We start from the raw sequence: 20,222 nt of genomic DNA, 5'->3' as shown, positions 1-20,222 counted from the left end.
TTGGGACAAAGTATTTTGGTTGTGTTGTGCAGGTTCCATGTTGGCGCCGGAATCCCTGGTGTTGCGCCGCACTACACTCCGCCGCCATCAACCTTCAACGTGCTTCTTGGCTCCTACTGGTTCGATAAACCTTGGTTTCTTACTGAGGGAAAACTTGCCGCTGTACGCATCACACCTTTCTCTTGGGGTTCCCAACGGTCGCGTGATGTACGCGTATCAGTGAACTACTCACTCATCACTCCGGAGGCGACCATGGCGGTGAAGAGTCCTCCGGGAGATGATTCCCCTCTCCGGCAGGGTGCCGGAGGCGATCTCCTGAATCCCCCGAGATGGGATTGGCGGCGGCGGCGTCTCCGGAAGGTTTTCCGTATCGTGGCTCTCGATGCGGAGTTATTCTCGACGAAGGCTTATGTAGGCGGAAGGGTAGGTCGGGGGCGCCACGAGGGGCCCACACCACAGGCCGGCGCGGCCGGGGCACGGGCCGCGCCGCCCTGGTGTGTGGCTGCCTCGTCGCCCCACTTCGTTTCCTCTCTGGACTTCTGGAAGCTTCGTGGAAAAATAAGATCCTGAGCGTTGATTTCGTCCAATTCCGAGAATATTTCCTTACTAGGATTTCTGAAACCAAAAATAGCAGAAAACAACTGGCTCTTCGGCATCTCGTTAATAGGTTAGTGCCGGAAAATGCATAAATATGACATAAAGTATGTACAAAACATGTAGGTATCATCAATAAAGTAGCATGGAACATAAGAAATTATCGATACGTTGGAGACGTATCAGCATCCCCAAGCTTAGTTCCTGCTCGTCCCGAGTAGGTAAACGATAACAAAGATAATTTCTGAAGTGACATGCCATCATAATCTTGATCATACTATTGTAAGCACATGTAATGAATGCATCGATTCGAAGCAATGTTAATGCAATGAGTAAACAATTGAATCATATAGCAAAGACTTTTCATGAATAGTACTTTCAAGACAAGCATCAATAAGTCTTGCATAAGAGTTAACTCATAAAGCAATAATTTCATAGTAGAGGCATTGAAGCAACACAAAGGAAGATTAAGTTTCAGCGGTTGCTTTCAACTTGTAACATGTATATCTCATGGATAGTTGTCAATGCAAAGTAATATAACAAGTGCAATATGCAAGTATGTAGGGATCAATGCACAGTTCACAAGTGTTTGCTTCTTGAGATGGAGAGAAATAGGTGAACTGACTCAACATAAAAGTAGAAGAAAGGCCCTTCGCAGAGGGAAGCATCGATTGCTATATTTGTGCTAGAGCTTTGATTTTGAAAACAAGAAACAATTTTGTCAACGGTAGTAATAAAGCATATGTGTTATGTAAATTATATCCTACAAGTTGCAAGCCTCATGCATAGTATACTAATAGTGCCCGCACCTTTTCCTAATTAGCTCGGATTACCTGGATTATCACTGCAATACATATGTTTTAACCAAGTATCACAAAGGGGTACCTCTATGCCGCCTGTACAAAGGTCTAAGGAGAAAGCTCGCGTTGGATTTCTCGCTTTTGATTATTCTCAACTTAGACATCCATACCGGGACAACATAGACAACAGATAATGGACTCCTCTTTAATGCATAAGCATTCAACAACAATTAATTTTCTCATAAGAGATTGAGGATAGTTGTCCAAAACTGAAACTTCCACCATGGATCATGGCTTTAGTTAGCGGCCCAATGTTCTTCTCTAACAATATTCATGCTCAAACCATTCAACTCATGGTAAATCGCCCTTACTTCAGACAATACGAACATGCATAGCAACTCACATGATATTCAACAAAGAGTAGTTGATGGCGTCCCCAGGAACATGGTTATCGCACAACAAGCAACTTATAAGAAATAAAAAGCATAAGTACATATTCAATACCACAATAGTTTTTAGGCTATTTGTCCCATGAGCTATATATTGCAAAGATAAAGGATAAAAATTTAAAGGTAGCACTCAAGCAATTTACTTTGGAATGGCGGAGAAATACCATGTAGTAGGTAGGTATGGTGGACACAAGTGGCATAGTGTTTGGCTCAAGGATTTGGATGCATAAGAAGTATTCCCTCTCGATACAAGGTTTAGGCTAGCAAGGTTATTTGAAACAAACACAAGTATGAACCGGTACAGCAAAACTTACATAAAAGACATATTGTAAGTATTATAAGACTCTACACCGTCTTCCTTGTTGTTCGACCCTTACTAGAAAATATCTAGACCTTAGAGAGACCAATCATGCAAACCAAATTTTAACAAGCTCTATGTATTTCTTCATTAAAAGGTGCAAAGTATATGATGCAAGAGCTTAAACATGAGCACAACAATTGCCAAGTATCAAATTATTCAAGACATTTTACCAATTACCACATGTAGCATTTCCTGTTTCCAACCATATAACAATTAACGAAGCAGTTCAGCCTTCGCCATGAACACTATGAGTAAAGCCTAAGGACATATTTGTCCATATGCAACAGCGGAGCGTGTCTCTCTCCCACACAATGAATGCTAGGATCCATCTTATTCAAACAACAACAAAAACAAAAACAAACAGACGCTCCAAGCAAAGTACATAAGATGTGACAGAATAAAAATATAGTTTCACTAGAGGAACCTGATAATGTTGTCGATGAAGAAGGGGATGCCTTGGGCATCCCCAAGCTTAGATGCTTGAGTCTTCTTGAAATATGCAGGGGTGAACCACGGGGCATCCCCAAGCTTAGAGCTGTCACTCTCCTTGATCATATTGTATCATCCTCCTCTCTTGATCCTTGAAAACTTCCTCCACACCAAACTCAAAACAACTCATTAGAGGGTTAGTGCACAATAAAAATTCACATGTTCAGAGGTGACATAATCATTGTTAACACTTCTGGACATTGCACAAAGCTACTGAAAGTTAATGGAATAGAAAAATCCATCAAGCATAGCAAAACAGGCAATGTGAAATAAAAGGCACAATCTGCCAAAACAGAACAGTCCGTAAAGACGAATTTCTAAGAGGCACCAGACTTGCTCAAATGAAAATGCTCAAATTGAATGAAAGTTGCGTACATATCTGAGGATCACTCACGTAAATTGGCAGAATTTTCTGAGTTACCTACAGATAATTCAGCCCAGATTCGTGACAGCAAGAAATCTATTTCTGTGCAGTAATCCAAATCTAGTATGAACCTTACTATCAAAGACTTTACTTTGCACAACAATGCAACAAAACTAAGATAAGGAGAGGTTGCTACAGTATTAACAACTTCCAAGACTCAACAAAACAGTAGCAAAATAAACACATGGGTTATCTCCCAAGAAGTGCTTTCTTTATAGCCATTAAGATGGGCTCAGTAATTTTAATGATGCACTCCCAAGAAATAAGAGTTGAAGCAAAAGAGAGCATCAAAAAGCAAATTCAAAACACATTTAAGTCTAACCCACTTCCTATGAAAAGGAATCTTGTAAATAAACAAGTTCATGAAGCATAATGCAACAAGCATAGAAAGACTAGACAAGCGCAACTTCAAGATTTTCAGCAAAAAGAGAGGTGTTTTAGTAACATGAGAGTTTCTACAACCATATTTTCCTCTCTCATAATAATATCCAGTAGCATCATGAGCAAACTCAACAATATAACTATCAAATGAAACATTCTTATCATGAGTCTCATGCACAAAATTATTACTCTCCACATAAGCATAATCAATTTTATTAGTTGTAGTGGGAGCAAATTCAACAAAGTAGCTATCATTATTATTCTCATCAAGTGTAGGAGGCACAGTATAATCATAATAAAATTTACTCTCCATAGTAGGAGGCACCAAAAGACCACTATCATTATAATCATCATAAATAGGAGGCGAAGTATCATCAAAGAAAATTTTCTCCTCAATGTTTGGGGGACTAAAAATATCATGCTCATCAAAACCAGCTTCCCCAAGCTTAGATTCTTCCATAGCTTTAGAAATAATAGTGTTCATACTAATAACATTGCTACTAGCATGCAAATAAGGTTCAATAGGTTTTTTAATTTTCGCATCAAACAATCCATGTCTTAACTCAGGAAATAGCTTCAAAAGCTCACTGTTACTTTCCATTATACTTAACTAGTGAAATAAAAACATGCATGATATTAAGTAAAGTAAAACAAGTAACTAATTTTTTGTGTGTTTTCGATATAGTGTAGCAAACAAAGTAGTAAATAAAAGTAAAGCAAGAAAAAACAAAGTAAAGAGATTGGAGGTGGAGATTCCCCTTGTAGCGTGTCTTGATCTCCCCGGCAACGGCGCCAGAAAAAGTGCTTGATACGCGTACAGCACGCGTCCGTTGGGAACCCCAAGAGGAAGGTGTGATGCGTACAGCGGCAAGTTTTCCCTCAGTAAGAAACCAAGGTTTATCGAACCGAGTAGGAGCCAAGAAGCACGTTGAAGGTTGATGGCGGCGGAGTGTAGTGCGGCGCAACACCGAGGATTCCGGCGCCAACGTGGAACCTGCACAACACAACCAAATTACTTTGCCCCAACGTGACGAGTGAGGTTGTCAATCTCACCGGCTTGCTGTAACAAAGGATTAGATGTATAGTGTGGATGATGATGTTTGCGAGAAAACGAGTAGAACGATTATTGCGATGAGATTGTATTCGATGTAAAAGAATGGACCGGGGTCCACAGTTCACTAGAGGTGTCTCTCCCATAAGAATAAGCATGTTGGGTGAACAAATTACAGTTGGGCAATTGACAAATAAAGAGGGCATGACCATGCACACACATGTTATGATGAGTATTGTGAGATTTAATTGGGCATTACGACAAAGTACATAGACCGCTATCCAGCATGCATCTATGCCTAAAAGTCCACCTTCAGGTTATCATCCGAACCCCCTCCAGTATTAAGTTGCAAACAACAGACAATTGCATTAAGTATGGTGCGTAATGTAATCAACAAATATATCCTTAGACATAGCATTGATGTTTTATCCCTAGTGGCAACAGCACATCCACAACCTTAGAGGTTTACGTCACTCCCAGATTTAATGGAGACATGAACCCACTATCGAGCATAAATACTCCCTCTTGGAGTTACAAGCAAAAACTTGGCCGAGCCTCTACTAGCAACGGAGAGCATGCAAGATCATAAACAACACATAGATGATAGATTGATAATCAACATAACATAGCATTCATTATTCATCGGATCCCAACAAACGCAACATGTAGCATGACAGATAGATGATCTTGATCATGTTAGGCAGCTCACAAGATCCAACAATGATAGCACAATTAGGAGAAGACGACCATCTAGCTACTGCTATGGACCCATAGTCCAGTGGTGAACTACTCACTCATCACTCCGGAGGCGACCATGGCGGTGAAGAGTCCTCCGGGAGATGATTCCCCTCTCCGGCAGGGTGCCGGAGGCGATCTCCTGAATCCCCCGAGATGGGATTAGCGGCGGCGTCTCTGGAAGGTTTTCCGTATGGTGGCTCTCGGTACTGGAGTTATTCTCGACGAAGGCTTATGTAGGCGGAAGGGTAGGTCAGGGGGCGCTACGAGGGGCCCACACCACAGGCCGGCGCGGCCAGGGCCTGGGCCGCGCCGCCCTGGTGTGTGGCTGCCTCGTCGCCCCACTTTGTTTCCTCTCCGGACTTCTGGAAGCTTCGTGGAAAAATAAGATCCTGGGCGTTGATTTCGTCCAATTCCGAGAATATTTCCTTACTAGGATTTCTAAAACCACAAACAGCAGAAAACAGCAACTGGCTCTTCGGCATCTCGTTAATAGGTTAGTGAAAATGCATAAATATGACATAAAGTATGTATAAAACATGTAGGTATCATCAATAAAGTAGCATGGAACATAAGAAATTATCGATACGTTGGAGACGTATCAGATCGCGTGTAGCCTTTTCGATAAGTAAGAGTGTCGAACCCAACGAGGAGCTAAAGGTAGGATCAACATTCTCTCAAGTTCTACGATTCGAGCAACGCCCGGAGCCATCTCGGGCATCTGTGTGGCGTTGGACATCGAAAACTCAACGGGAAACGGTGGCCTCAAGCGCGGGTCTGTCTTAAGTCCATGTGCATTCTGTCCCACCGGTGCCCGGCAGCGTCGACGACCATTTTCTCCTTCCACTGTCTTCTTTTCATCGCCCCAGCCAGATGTACTTCCGGCAAGAAGGGTGTAGGCATGTGTCCCTGTTCTAACAGCTGTTCAGAAATTCATCTAATTCTTGCGTGCATTATATGTCTCATCTTAGTTCTAACACATGTTCAGAGATACTGATTTTAAAATTTGGCAGTCCAGTAGTAATCCGTTAGCCATCAAACACATGCATACATTTGTTGATACTGACCGTATACGTACTAAAGATGCATAGGCACTACGTGGCGTAAACCTTATGCAGTATATATAGAGATGTAATGGTACCTACACGATATATTGCCCCTTAGGCTTTGGCCTGCCAAAACACCATAAGATTCTTTGCATCCATGTTTCTTCTTGCATATGTTTTCTGATTTTTTATGTAGATTGTTCTCTTGCAGTGGGAGTCAGCTGTGTTTTGTTCATCTTCCATTTTTTTAGCTATTTAGCTATTTTTTTTATTTTACTACTCCCGTTAGACTTTGTGAGACTCGAAACTGTTTCTGAATCATTATTGCTTTCATGTAGAATATGATGATGATACTGAGGCTGGACAGGTCAGTGCAATTACTAATGAAACCCTTACTGTTAGTTAGTTCTCCACGAGCATACAAAATGTAAGAAAGCAGGAGAAAAACTCAATAGTTAATTCTCCATGAGCACCTCAACTATTTCTCATGTTGCAATCTACTGTCGCTCTTATTTTTTGAACTGGACACTACTGGGATCGTCGCTTCCGAGTATAAAAAAAATCGACAATACATAGTAGCCCTCCAGCGTGTCTGTTGTATTTGTCTTCCACCTGATGTGAGTACATATTTAGATATCTACAGGTAATAATAGCTGAGGTGTATTTTATTTCTACCAGTTAGGACATGTGCTCTTCGCATTGATTTAGCCCGAGTAGGTTTCTTACTCTATTCCAGCTACATCAATAGAGAATACTCTTTATGATTCTTTATCACACCAGGCACATGGTTCTGTCTTCATTTTACATGCAAGAATACTGAGACGACTGGTAAATTTGCATGATTGCACACACTAATAAGTAAGATAATACCCATACTTCCAATTTGCGGCAACAATTATAAATATTCATCAGTGCACTATGTGCTGTGGATTTATTCAATGGCATATTGGCAGTGATAGCCCATTCTTTTCCCCTTAATTACGATGTCTAATATTTGACATGTCCAACATGAGCCGATAAGAGATAAAAGCATGGGATGGCTTCCTGCCTTCATATTCCTCATTTTCATGGCTGCAGACTCAAATTGTTCAAAACTTAACTACATGTGTTGTAATTTTATAAATAAATTCCTCAAGTAAACAATTTTGTTCACAATGTCTTCTCCTATTGAAACTATGCAACATATTCTAAAAAAGGCCTACCTTTTGTTCTTCAACTTGCAACCACAATGGGCGCGGCTTTCTTTGCTAGTGTTACTTACGTGGCTGACTGTTCCCGATTTATCTTCGGTGCACTAAAATTTCATGTTTATTTGTACAGGAAACTGGATTTGCCCACGTGAGGATCTCCTTTTGCACTCTTCCCGTGACTGTGAATTCAAATGAAATTGTTTAAACATACCGGTATATATCTCCTACATCACCATCACCACTACTATTAAAAGAGAGAGGCTCTGATCCAAATCATCCGGGCCGTTAAACGATCTGCATCGCACGATCAAAACTCATTCCATGTTTGACGGAGCGGAACACCGGGTGGTACAACGCCTAATCCCCTCGCCCACAGATCGTGGCCTCGTGGGCATCCTTTTCTCCGTCCCACACTCACACACTGCAGGCCTACACCGAGGAACCGCCGCCACCGCGGCCATCCTCCGCAATGCCGTAGCAGCCGCGAGCCTGCGATCGATGAATCGATCACCAGCCTTCCAGATCCGAGGATCACCGCTGCCGAGGTTGATCGTCAGCCTCCCAGATCCGATGGAGCCCTGCCCCAGGCTGGGCGCCGGCACAACGACGACGGGTTCCGCCGTGCGTGCCAGAGCAGAAACGACCCAGCAACGGCGACCTGGATCCGGAAGGATTCAGTGTACCGTTAAATTTGTGTGAGGCTCCATCAGCAATGCAACCCGCGTCCCTCCAACTCTCAGGTTTGGTATCCTCTATTTACTATTTCATGACTGCCTACTCTCAGTTGTGCTTAGATTGTTTTTCTAGGATTCCAATTCCATTCCATGAGTATGTTGTTCCCCAACTGAAGTACAGTACTTTCAGATGTTCAAAGTGAACAACGCCAACATGTATGGTCGGGTTTTTTCAATTGCTCAATGTTTTGTTCCCCGGATATATGGGAACTGTTTATTGCATTTTTGATTAGAGGCCGGCTCACAGCTACGATTTGCACGGACAAATGTTCATAATAAAAATCTATGTAACGCTGCTAATCCAAGTAGTTTTAATATTTCTTTTTGTAGTCTCTAGGACCATTATCTGTTCACCTCTCCCGTCAATTCTTATTACTACAATTTTTGCAGGAGTTGGCAATGTATATATTGCTATGCAGATCTAGAAATAGCTTTGGTAGAGCGAAATAAGATTGGAGAAGTAAGCATCCTTAAGGGAGACATTGCACTTGCACCTACACATTTCTTACATTGGTGAAAGTTTCTATGTAATTAAAAATTGTTTAGTTTGAGGACAGTTTTAAAAGTTTTAACAAAGATGTGTGTATGCAGTTATGTTCTTTCCTAAACCCTGAAGTCTTCAAAATCAATGTTTTATTGCATAATTTCCATCTATTTTCTTAGATATCTTTGTATTAGTGCTGATTCTAGGTTTTCCCACTGTTTTACTTTTACTCATTTGCAAAATTGGTCTCATGATGAAATTTGAGTCGTCTCGGTGAATAATTTCTGAATTGTATTTTAAACCAGAACCACAGATCATAATGTCATCTTTGATGGAGGAAGCACAGATCATAATGTCATCTACGCATTGGTGAATATTTTCTGAATATATTTTAAACTGTGATTTCTTGGACAGAGGAAGCACAGATCATAATCTCATCTTCGAGCCATAATCCATTTCAGGACATGACCAACAAGAAAGGGCAAGGTAATTAAGAACAACCTGAATATGTCATGTATGCAACAGTCTAAAAGCCGTGGCAATTACACAACTGTGTGCCATATATGCAGATCCTAAAGAAGTCGAAAAGCGGAGGGATAGGAAGTGGTATGGAAAAATAAAGACGAGATTTCAAAACGACAGCGACAGGCACGGGAGTTTAAGCCTCTATTTATTTGGGCTTCTGCTTGTACTTTTAGGTCCAAAAGCAGAAGCTCAAACAAACACCACAAAATAGAAAAGCGCTGTGGAGAAGCGCGGCTCCTAAAATGCACTGGGAGGCCGAAAAGCAGCAAAAGCACCGGGTGAGGTGCTTCCCGAGCTTTTGCCTGCTTTCCGAAATACACTGGACCAAAATTGCCCATGCACTTCGACGTAATTACGAAAAAACTGCCATTCCTATATATTCCTATCCGCCCTTGCAATCCTCAACGAGCCGCCACCCCTGACCCCATTTCCCCAACCATCCATGGCTAGCTAGGGTTAGGTTTACAGCGCCCCAGCCGCCGCCGCTCCCCGGCCTCATCCGCACCAATCCCCGCCGCTGATGTCCAAGGACTCATCCTCATGTATGTTCCTGGCCTCGTTGAGCTCGCCGCGTCCGCGAATCGACCGCACACACCACGGATACCCGTCGGCCGCCGGCGACAGGAGATGTTCGAGTTGGTAATGCCTCGCCGTTTCTCCTCCGCCGCTAGCCACGGCGGGTGGAGCTTGTCCCCGTCGGCCGTAGTCCTCTCCTCTCTGCAGAGGAGTTCGCCGTAGCTCGGCCCAACGCCTGTATCGCTGCTCCCTTGCCGGTTCGTCAGCCTCCAGGAGCCACGCGCGCCACCAGACCGTCAGGAGCGACCTGCGCGAGACCGGACCTCCACTCACCCAGCAATTGCTCCCTGGATTCTCTAGATTTGATTCATCTTTTGGCAAGACGGTGCCAGTACGTTGACTATGCAGATTTTCTTTCTTTTTTTGACTATGCTTCCTTTGCAGACGGAAAACTGGGAATGTTGTAATATTTGTTTTTTCTTGTCATATTATTATTGATATGTGATGTTTTATATTTAATATGAATACTCAAAATGAACCCTTAAGCATGACAATAATGTTATAAACAAACAATCAGAAGTAGCTAATTCGTGTCAAATCAACACTTATACAACTTCTTCAGACTTAGGGTCATTTCAGACATTTCATCCTTCATACCAGCACAACAGCCATCAACAGCAGTCTAGCCAAACATCAAATTACTGCTTCTCACAGCTGCTTCCTACAGCTGTTTTTCCACAGCTCACCAGCTACAGCTGCTTTTCAAAAGCTGCAGCCTACACAAACAGAGCCTAAGAGCATCCCCAGCCGTGGGGCTCCCCAGGCCGAAATCCGGCGTTAGTTATCGCCGGATGGATGTATTTTGTGGCCTGGGGAGGCCCATTTTCCCAGCCGCGAGCCCATGGTCGCGCACCCACCGCGTGCATAGCGACGGTGCGATCCGCGGGAAGGGCAATCGTCGGAGTGCCCTCGACGCATTGAACCGTCGCAAAGTGGTCTGGAGAGCCCAAACGACTCGTCGGGAACGGCCGAAGTGGCCTCGATGCGAGAACCGTCGTAATGGAGCACGAACTCCACGGAAGAGCAACCGCCGCTCTCTTCGTCGAGAGACCTACATATACGGTTTACGACGGCCGACGCCATTCATCTGTTCTCTCCTCACCATCCTCCGTCAACCATGAGCGATCTCTCTTGGCCATCGGACACCGACGAGCGAGGGAAGCCGCCTGGATGGCGCCATTGGTGGGATAAAGCTGCATCGTCCGGCGAGCGACGATTCCCTCCCGCCGGCCGGCGAGGACGAATGGGATGACGACGAGGAGGAGGACGCATGGGATGACGACGAGGAGGAGGACGAAGAGGCCAAGGAGCGAGGCCGACGAAGAGGCCGAGGAAGAGGAGGAGGAGCAGCAGGAGGAGGACGACGAAGAGGTTGAGGACACTGACGAGGAGGAGGACCCAACTTCCTCCGACGAGGAGGTGACGAGCCGGAAGCGTCGCCGCCCCGACGATGAGGCGGGGCCATCGAGGAAGAAGTAGTTTAAGTTTGTTTTAAAGTTTTTCTATGTAATTTTTATGTTCATTCGAATTATATTCGAAATATATATAATCTATCTATGTTGCACCACTTGAGAGTTCAAAGCTTTCGTTCGACGAGGGTATTGCCGTAGATCGGGAGAGACGAGGGTATTGCCGTGCAAACCCCGGTCCATTGTCGCCGACAAGTTGGGGCCACGCGCGCTTTCGTTTCGTCGGACTCCCGAGCGCTCCCGGGGGCCGGGGATGGCGTGGGCTCGCCGGATGGATGAAGGGCCAAATCCGGACGAAATCGAGGAACCGGGGGCGCGACTGGGCCGAATTACGCCGTCCGGATGGAAAAAACGCTCGCCGGGGGCCTGTTCGGGGGGACTAGTGGAGATGCTCTAAAAAAACAGTAAACGGACCTGGTGAATTTTGAAAACAGCTAATGTGTAGACATGGCTCTCCCACCCACCTCCGCTCGTAGCCTAGCCCGCCGCCGCCGCAACCACCACCGGTAGGCCTCCTTAGCCCTAGTCTAGCCCTCCTCATGGCGTCCCCCTCCCCCTCCGGCGCGTCCGCCGCCGGCAGCAACCCCCGCTGGATGGAATCGGACGACGACCTCTCGGGTGGAAGCTCCGCCGGCCGCTCCTACCGCGACGTCGCCGCCACCCCGCCACCTCCGCCTCCCCCTGCCGCCGCAGCGCCTGCCCCCGCAGCCAGCCGTCGTGCTGCGCCTGCGAGCAGACGCGCCTCGGCCCCCGCTCGGAGATTCATCGGGTCAACAACAACGCCGCCGCGACGGACGCCGAGGGCTTCCAACGGCCGCGTCGCAGGCATCACCAACGCCGCACGCCACCGCGCCCCACGCCGAGCCCCCGTCGTCGCAGCTCCTCCCCGACGAACACGGAGCTCTGCTTCCGCTGCCTCGACCCGGGGCACCGCATCCGTGACTGCACCAACATGGTGCGCTGCCGCACCTATCTCCTGCTTGGCCACTCCTCCGCTGACCGCGCGGCGTGCGAGCGCGAACAGCAGCGTCGCCGCCTCGAGGCTGACCGCGCCCGGGCGCGGAGGGACGGTGACCGCGCGCGTCCCCGCTCGACCCCGCCGCAGTTGGAGCCAAGACCCGTGACCCTCCCTGCCCCGACGACCGCTCCCCCACCACCGCCTCCCGCAGCGGCCGCCACCGCGCCTATGCGCGTCCTTCTCCCTCGATCTGTCAAGATGGAGGAGGCCGAGCTCACCCTGCAGCGCGCCATGGTGGCCACGATCACAGGGACCAGACCCGCCGTGTCCTTGGGCGACTTGGAGCGTGTTCTCTACGTCATGTTTGATCTGGCTCCGGGCGACTTCTCCGTTCATCTTCATCAGCCAGAAGACTTCCTCATCCTCTTCTCCACCAGGCCCACCATGGACCGTGTCGCCGGCGAGCACCTCGTCAACTGCACCAACTTCTCCTTCCTCCTCCGACCCTGGAGCAAGTTCACCCACGCCGGCACAGGCAAGTTGGATCAACGCGTCGAGATCGAGCTCCGTGGTATCCCTGCCCAGGCATGGCACCTTTCGACGGCGGAGCATCTCCTTGGCTCTGGGTGCTGGATTGACAGGCTCGACCCTGCGACAAGGTCTCGCACCGACATGGCCGTTTTCCGAGCCTCCGCACGCACCGACGACCCGGCCTCCATACGCCGCCGCGCTATCTTGGAGATCGTCGAGGTTCTGCCTGCACACGTCCCATCTGCGCCACCCACGCTGCGGACCCTTACCTACCCCATCGACATCCGCGTCATCCCTACCGACTCCGGCAGGTCCACCGCCGCGCGCCCCCCTCCACCTGGAGACCGTGACGATGCTGATGAACACGACGGCGCGCATGGCAACGCCGACAACAACAACAACACGGGAGCGACCCAGGGCCGCTCTCGCCGTCGCGGACGCAAGCGCCGCCGCACCGGCGGCGCGCCGGATGGCCGCGCCGATGGTATGGCCGTGGACTCCGTCGGTTGGACTGCGCCTCGTGCCTCGCGTGCTGATGGGATCTGTGTCGACGCCGGCTGGGGCCATGGCCGCTTCCACGCGGCGGCGCCGTCGTCGCTGGACAAGGTGATGGACCCATGGCCTACTCAGCCTGGCCGGTGGCCCCGCCGTCCTCGTCGTGTTGCCAAAAAGAGAAGGGGCGGGGGTCACCAAAGAAGAAAGCCGCTGGAATACCACCCCAAAGCTGCTGCGCCGTCTTAGGCCGAGGAGACAGCGCCGGACCCACCGCCTGTTGCGCATGCTGTCGATACACCTGGCGCCACGCCATTCGCCGGGCCACACCCTTTTCCTAACCTTGGGACCACAGAGAGCCAGACCTCCTCGTCGCATAGTGCATGCAAGGACAGCGAGGGACAGGCCGCCTGCTCCGCGCCCGACCAAAATGGTGATAGGGATCCGTGTCCCTTCCCCTCTCAGGCGCTTTTGCAAAGCGAAGTTGCCGATTCGGTGCAAGACACCCTCTCTGGGGGCGATCAGTGACAGGACAATCCTGATCCTGTCTCTGCTGCATCTCCTGCTGCAACCTTGGATGCTTGTGGAGACCGGTCAGCGCCAGAGAGGACCCAGAACCAAACGGCTGAGGATTCTCCCGCCAACCCTTTGGCTGCGACTCTAGATGCTTCCACTCCGGTGGCCCATGGCCAGGCCCAAGAGCCACGGCCCATCACCATCCTCCAACAGCCCAACTCCTCCACGCCCGCACCGGCCCAACCCCAGCGACAGGAGCATGCAAACCGTTTCGCCGACCCGCCGATCACGATGCGCAGATCAAGGCCCAGAGCGAATGCGGCCGCGTCACCGCCGCCGTTGTCCCGGACTCTCGGCGACTTTCTCGCGGCGGCGACCAAGCAGCTTGATTCTGCCATCCCCACGCCGGGCAAACGCACGCGACGGCAGCCAGTCAATTTCACGCCGCGACGAGGCCGCTCTGCCTCCACCACCGCCGCCGCGACGGGGCCACCCACTGCTGAACGGCGGGCTCACGTACAGGTCCTCCGCACCCTAGGAATTGTGGGCACCAACCAGACGATCACCGCCGCTGAGATGAAAGCCTTCGACGACGTCTTCGCTGCACCAATTCCGCTGGCCGTCCTCACCGCCATAGCGGCACTCGTTGACAGGCAACTCCCGGCTTCCTTGTCGTCGCCTACGCTGGCCGGTGCGCCCATTGTGGCATAGCGGCGCCTGTCCTATCCGTCGATTTGTTGTTAATGGATTCTGGTCTCAAGATTATCATTTGGAATGTCCGGGGCCTCAACGCTCGTGCACGCCGCGTGGCCATTCGCTCGCTGCTTGCTACCACAGATGCATCCATCATCTTTTTCCAGGAAAAAAAGATGGAGTTGATCCTTAGGAGCATTGTGCTTGAAACGATGGGCTCAGAGTTCGATGATTACGTCTACCTGCCCGTTGTCGGCACCCGTGGCGGCATCCTGCTTGCTTGGAGAAGCAAGGAAGTCAGCATCTCTGACCCTCTTTTCACCGCGAACGCTCTGAGCGCCAAAGTCTCCTCGCCCTCGGCCACGACAACCCCTTGGTGGATCACCGTCGTCTATGGGCCATAGGATGATGCCGATAAACTCGCCTTCCTCCAGGAGCTGCGAGACATCCGGACCGAGTGCGCCGGCCCCTGGATGCTCTGTGGAGACTTCAACTTGGTCTACAAAGACGAAGACAAGAATAACGACCACCTCGAGCGGTGCATGATGGGGCGCTTTCGGCGTGTTTTAAATGACCTAGCCCTCAAGGAGGTCTATCTCAATGGGAGACGTTATACCTGGTCCAACGGGCAATCTCGCCCGACCCTCGTCCGCCTCGATCGCATGTTGTGTACTGTCGACTGGGAGGAGCAACACAACCATTGCCACCTGCGATGCATTGCATCCGTGGTGTCGGATCACAGTCCGCTGCTTCTCGACTGCTCTCCCTTACCACCTGCTTACCGGAGGTTCCACTTCGAGGACTTCTGGACGCGCTTGGACGGTTTCAAGGGCGTGGTTGCGACGGCGTGGCATTCTGTTGACGCTGCCGACCCCTTTCGACGCCTGGCCTTGCGCCTCCAGGCCACGGCGCGTGGGGTCACGAGCTGGAGCGCCCACACCGTTGGAAGTGTCAGGGACAAGCTCGCCATCTCTCGCCTACTGCTGCTAAAGCTAGACAAGGCGCAAGAGGACCGGGTCTTGGCGCCGCATGAGGATTGGCTTCGCAAGGAGATCAAGCGCACGTACCTGGGTCTGGCGTCCCTCGAACGAACCATTGTGAGGCAGCGCGCTCGCATCGCTTTCCTCAAAGATGGCGATGCCAACACCTCCTTCTACCACTGGATGTGCTCCTACCGTCGACAGAAGAACCGGATCTATTCCATCTCTGTTCGAGACTCGGTGCTCAAGGACCAAGGCGACATTGCCGCAGCCGCGTTCGAACACTTTGATGACCTTTTGGGCACAGACGCTGGACGGGATTGCACCATCAACTTCGCGGATCTGATCGAGCCTGACGCTTCCCTTGCTAGCCTCGAGGCCCCCTTCGGGGAGGACGAGATCTGGCAGGCCATCAAACGCCTGCCCGCCCACAAAGCACCTGGGCCGGATGGGTTTACCGCGGAATTCCTGAAGGCTTGTTGGGGCACGATCAAGGCCGACATCGTCGGGGGTTTTCAGCAGTTGTATGAACTGCGCGGTAGGGGCTTCCACCGGCTGAACCAAGCCCTGCTCACGCTCATACCGAAGCACGCCGACACGAGCAGCCTGCGAAACTATCGGCCGATCAGTCTTATCCATCTCCTGGCCAAGCTCTTCACCAAGGTCTGATACGTCCATTTTGCATCACTATTTTATATCATAATTTACTGTTATTCATTGATATATTTCATATTTGGAGATGATACTTATGTTATTTCATCTATTTTGCATGTTTCATGATTATTGAAGGATCGCGCACCGGAGTCAGGATTCTGCTGGAAAAAGCGCCGTCAGAATGCAATATTTTGGAAGATCAACAATTGACAGAAATTATATGAAAAATCCTATTTTTCCAGAAGACGAAGGGAGCCAAAAGGAGGAGCCGAGGAGGGCCGCCATGGGCCCCCCTCACAGGCCGGCGCGGGCCCTGCCCTGGCCGCGCCGCCATGTGGGGAGGGGGCCCACAGCCCCCTCTGGCCTCCTCTCCTTCGCGTACTTCTTCGTCCCGAAAACCTAAGCTCCAGAGGATAGTCGCGAAGGGTCACAGCTGCCTCTGCGGGGCGGAAAACACCAGAGAGAAAAGAGCTCTCCGGCAGGCTGAAATCTGTCGGGGAAATTCCCTCCCGGAGGGGAAATCGACGCCATCGTCACCGTCATCGAGCTGGACATCATCTCCATCATCATCACCATCATCTTCATCATCATCACCGCCATCTCCACCGCTGCACCTCGTCACCGCTGTAACAATTAGGGTTGGATCTTGATTGTTTGATAGGGGAAACTCTCCCGGTATTGATTTGTACTTGTTATTGATGCTATTGAGTGAAACCATTGAACCAAGGTTTATGTTCAGATTGTTATTCATCATCATATCACCTCTGATCATGTTCCATATGATGTCTCGTGAGTAGTTCGTTTAGTTCTTGAGGACATGGGTGAAGTCTAAATGTTAGTAGTGAGTTATGGTTGAGTAATATTCAATGTTATGATATTTAAGTTGTGGTGTTATTCTTCTAGTGGTGTCATGTGAACGTCGACTACAAGATACTTCACCTTTATGGGCCTAGGGGAATACATCTTGTACTAGTTTGCTAATTGCGGGGTTGCCGGAGTGACAGAAACCTGAACCCCCCGTTGGTATATCGATGCAGGAGGGATAGCAGGATCTCAGAGTTTAAGGCTGTGGTTAGATTTATCTTAATTACTTTCTTGTAGTTGCGGATGCTTGCAAGGGGTATAATCACAAGTATGTATTAGTCCTAGGAAGGGCGGTGCATTAGCATAGGTTCACCCACACAACACTTATCAAAACAATGAAGATTAATCAGCTATATGAAGCGAAAGCACTAGACTAAATTCACGTGTGTCCTCAAGAACGTTTGGTCATTATAAGTAAACAAACCGGCTTGTCCTTTGTGCTAAAAAGGATTGGGTCACTCGCTGCAATTATTTCTCTCGCATTTTACTTACTCGTACTTTATTCATCTGCTACATCAAAACCCCTCGAATACTTGTCTGTGAGCATTTACAGTGAATCCTTCATCGAAACTGCTTGTCAACACCTTCTGCTCCTCGTTGGGTTCGACACTCTTACTTATCGAAAATACTACGATACACCCCCTATACTTGTGGGTCATCAAGACTATTTTCTGGCGCCGTTGCCGGGGAGTGAAGCGCTATTGGTAAGTGGAATTGGTAAGGGAAACTTTTACTGTTAGTGCTGATTTTATTTCTGCCTGCTGCTATAATTCATTATGGAGAGATCTTCTCTTGAATTTTTATTTGGAAAATCTACTACTACTGCAAAGGTAGTGGATGAGGCGCCAGGTGAGGAAGATGTTCCATACAAAATACCTATGAAAATTATTGAACGTGTTGTGGATAACCGTTATGCGGGGGATGGAACCTGTCCATCCCGGAGATCATTTACCTGTTCTTACATGAATTATGCGGTTTATTCAAGTGTGCAGGTATTGCTATGGATGAAGTGAGGAAGAAGCTATTCTCTATATCGCTGTCTGGTAAAGCGGCGCATTGGTATAAAGTACTGAATAATGGGGATTCTCTTGAATGGAATGATATTGTGCCTCTATTTTATTCTAAATTCTATCCTCCAAGTGAAATTCACAAGGATCGGAACCGCATATATAGTTTCTAGCCTCATGATGGAGAGAGTATTGCCCAAGCGTGGGGGAGATTGAAGTCTTTAATGCTCAAATGCCCCATTCATGAGCTTCCTGGTAATATTATCATTGATAATTTCTATGCAAGACTTTCTTTTCAAGATAAGACCTCGCTGGATACTTCTTCTGGATCATTTACACGCAACAAAGAAGAGTTTAAAAGGGACCTTCTTGATCGGATTCAGGAGAATACTGAAGGATGGGAGAACGACAAAGATAGAGAGTCAGGTATAAATTATGATTATAAATGCATTGAAGCTTTTATGGATACTGATAAATTTCGTAATATGAGTGCTACTTATGGTCTTGATTCTCAATTTGCTGCAAATCTCTATAAAGCTTTTGCCTCTCATTATGAATTGCCTAAGAAGAATTTTGATAAGTATCATGAACCGTATAAAGATAAAATTGATTCATCTATAAATAAATGTGTTGTAATTGAAACTGTTGATCATGTTATTCCTGAAGCTTATTGATACGTCTTCGACGTATCGATAATTTCTTATGTTCCATGCCACATTATTGATGATATCTACATGTTTTATGCATACTTTATGTCATGTTTATGCATTTTCCGGCACTAACCTATTAACGAGATGCCGAAGAGCCAGTTGCTGTTTTCTGCTGTTTTTGGTTTCAGAAATCCTAGTAAGGAAATATTCTCGGAATTGTACGAAATCAACGCCCAGGGGCCTATTTTGCCACGAAGCTTCCAGAAGGCCGAAGGAGTCACGAAGTGGGGCCACGGGGCGCCGACACGCTAAGGCGGCGCGACCAAGGGGGGGCCGCGCCGCCCTAGTGTGTGGCCCCCATGTCAGGCCCCCTGACCTATCTCCTCCGCCTACTTAAAGCCTTCGTCGCGAAACCCCCAGTACCGAGAGCCACGATACGGAAAACCTTCCAGAGACGCCGCCGCCAATCCCATCTCGGGGGATTTAGGAGATCGCCTCCCGGCACCTCGCCGGGAGAGGGGAATCATCTCCCGGAGGACTCTTCACCACCATGGTCGCCTCCGGAGTAATGAGTGAGTAGTTCACCCCTGGACTATGGGTCTATAGCAGTAGTAGATGGTCGTCTTCTCCAAATTGTGCTTCATTGTCGGGTCCTGTGAGCTGCCTAACATGATCAAGATCATCTATCTGTAATGCTATATGTTGTGTTTGTTGGGATCCGATGGATAGAGAATACTCTGTTATGTTGATTATCAATCTATTACCTATGTGTTGTTTATGATCTTGCATGCTCTCCGTTATTAGTAGAGGCTCTGGCCAAGTTTTTTGCTAGTAACTCCAAGAGGGAGTATTTATGCTCGATAGTGGGTTCATGCCTCCATTAAATCTGGGACAGTGACAGAAAGTTCTAAGGTTGTGGATGTGTTGTTGCCACTAGGGATAAAACATTGATGCTATGTCCGAGGATGTAGTTGTTGATTACATTACGCACCATACTTAATGCAATTGTCTGTTGTTTGCAACTTAATACCGGAAGGGGTTCGGATGATAACCTCGAAGGTGGACTTTTTAGACATAGATGCATGCTGGATAGCGGTCTATGTACTTTGTCGTAATGGCCAATTAAATCTCACTATACTCATCATATCATGTATGTGCATGGTCATGCTCTCTTTATTTGTCAATTGCCCAACTGTAATTTGTTCACCCAACATGCTATTTATCTTATGGGAGAGACACCTCTAGTGAACTGTGGACCCCGGTCCATTCTTTTAATCGAATACAATCTACTGCAATATTTGTTCTATTGTTTTCTGCAAACAATCATCATCCACACTATACATCTAATCATTTGTTACAGCAAGCCGGTGAGATTGACAACCTCACTGTCACGTTGGGGCAAAGTAATTTGGTTGTGTTGTGCAGGTTCCACGTTGGCGCCAGAATCCCTGGTGTTGCGCCGCACTACATCTCGCCGCCATCAACCTTCAACATGCTTCTTAACTCCTACTGGTTCGATAAACCTTGGTTTCTAACTGAGGGAAACTTACTGCTGTACGCATCAAACAT

General features: G+C 48.2%; 1 long non-coding RNA gene across 1 annotated transcript; it reads left to right on the top strand.

Moving 5' to 3' along the window:
• The first annotated feature begins 8,622 nt into the window (after window positions 1-8,622).
• On the top strand, window positions 8,623-9,351 carry LOC124702568. The gene is made up of 3 exons (XR_007002551.1): window positions 8,623-8,714; window positions 9,153-9,224; window positions 9,308-9,351. It is a non-coding gene; the product is annotated as an uncharacterized LOC124702568 (long non-coding RNA).
• The last annotated feature ends 10,871 nt before the right edge of the window (window positions 9,352-20,222 follow it).

Source organism: Lolium rigidum, chromosome 3 (assembly GCF_022539505.1).
Source record: "Lolium rigidum isolate FL_2022 chromosome 3, APGP_CSIRO_Lrig_0.1, whole genome shotgun sequence".
Lineage (NCBI taxonomy): Eukaryota > Viridiplantae > Streptophyta > Magnoliopsida > Poales > Poaceae > Lolium > Lolium rigidum.
This window is presented reverse-complemented; position numbering and strand designations above follow the sequence as displayed.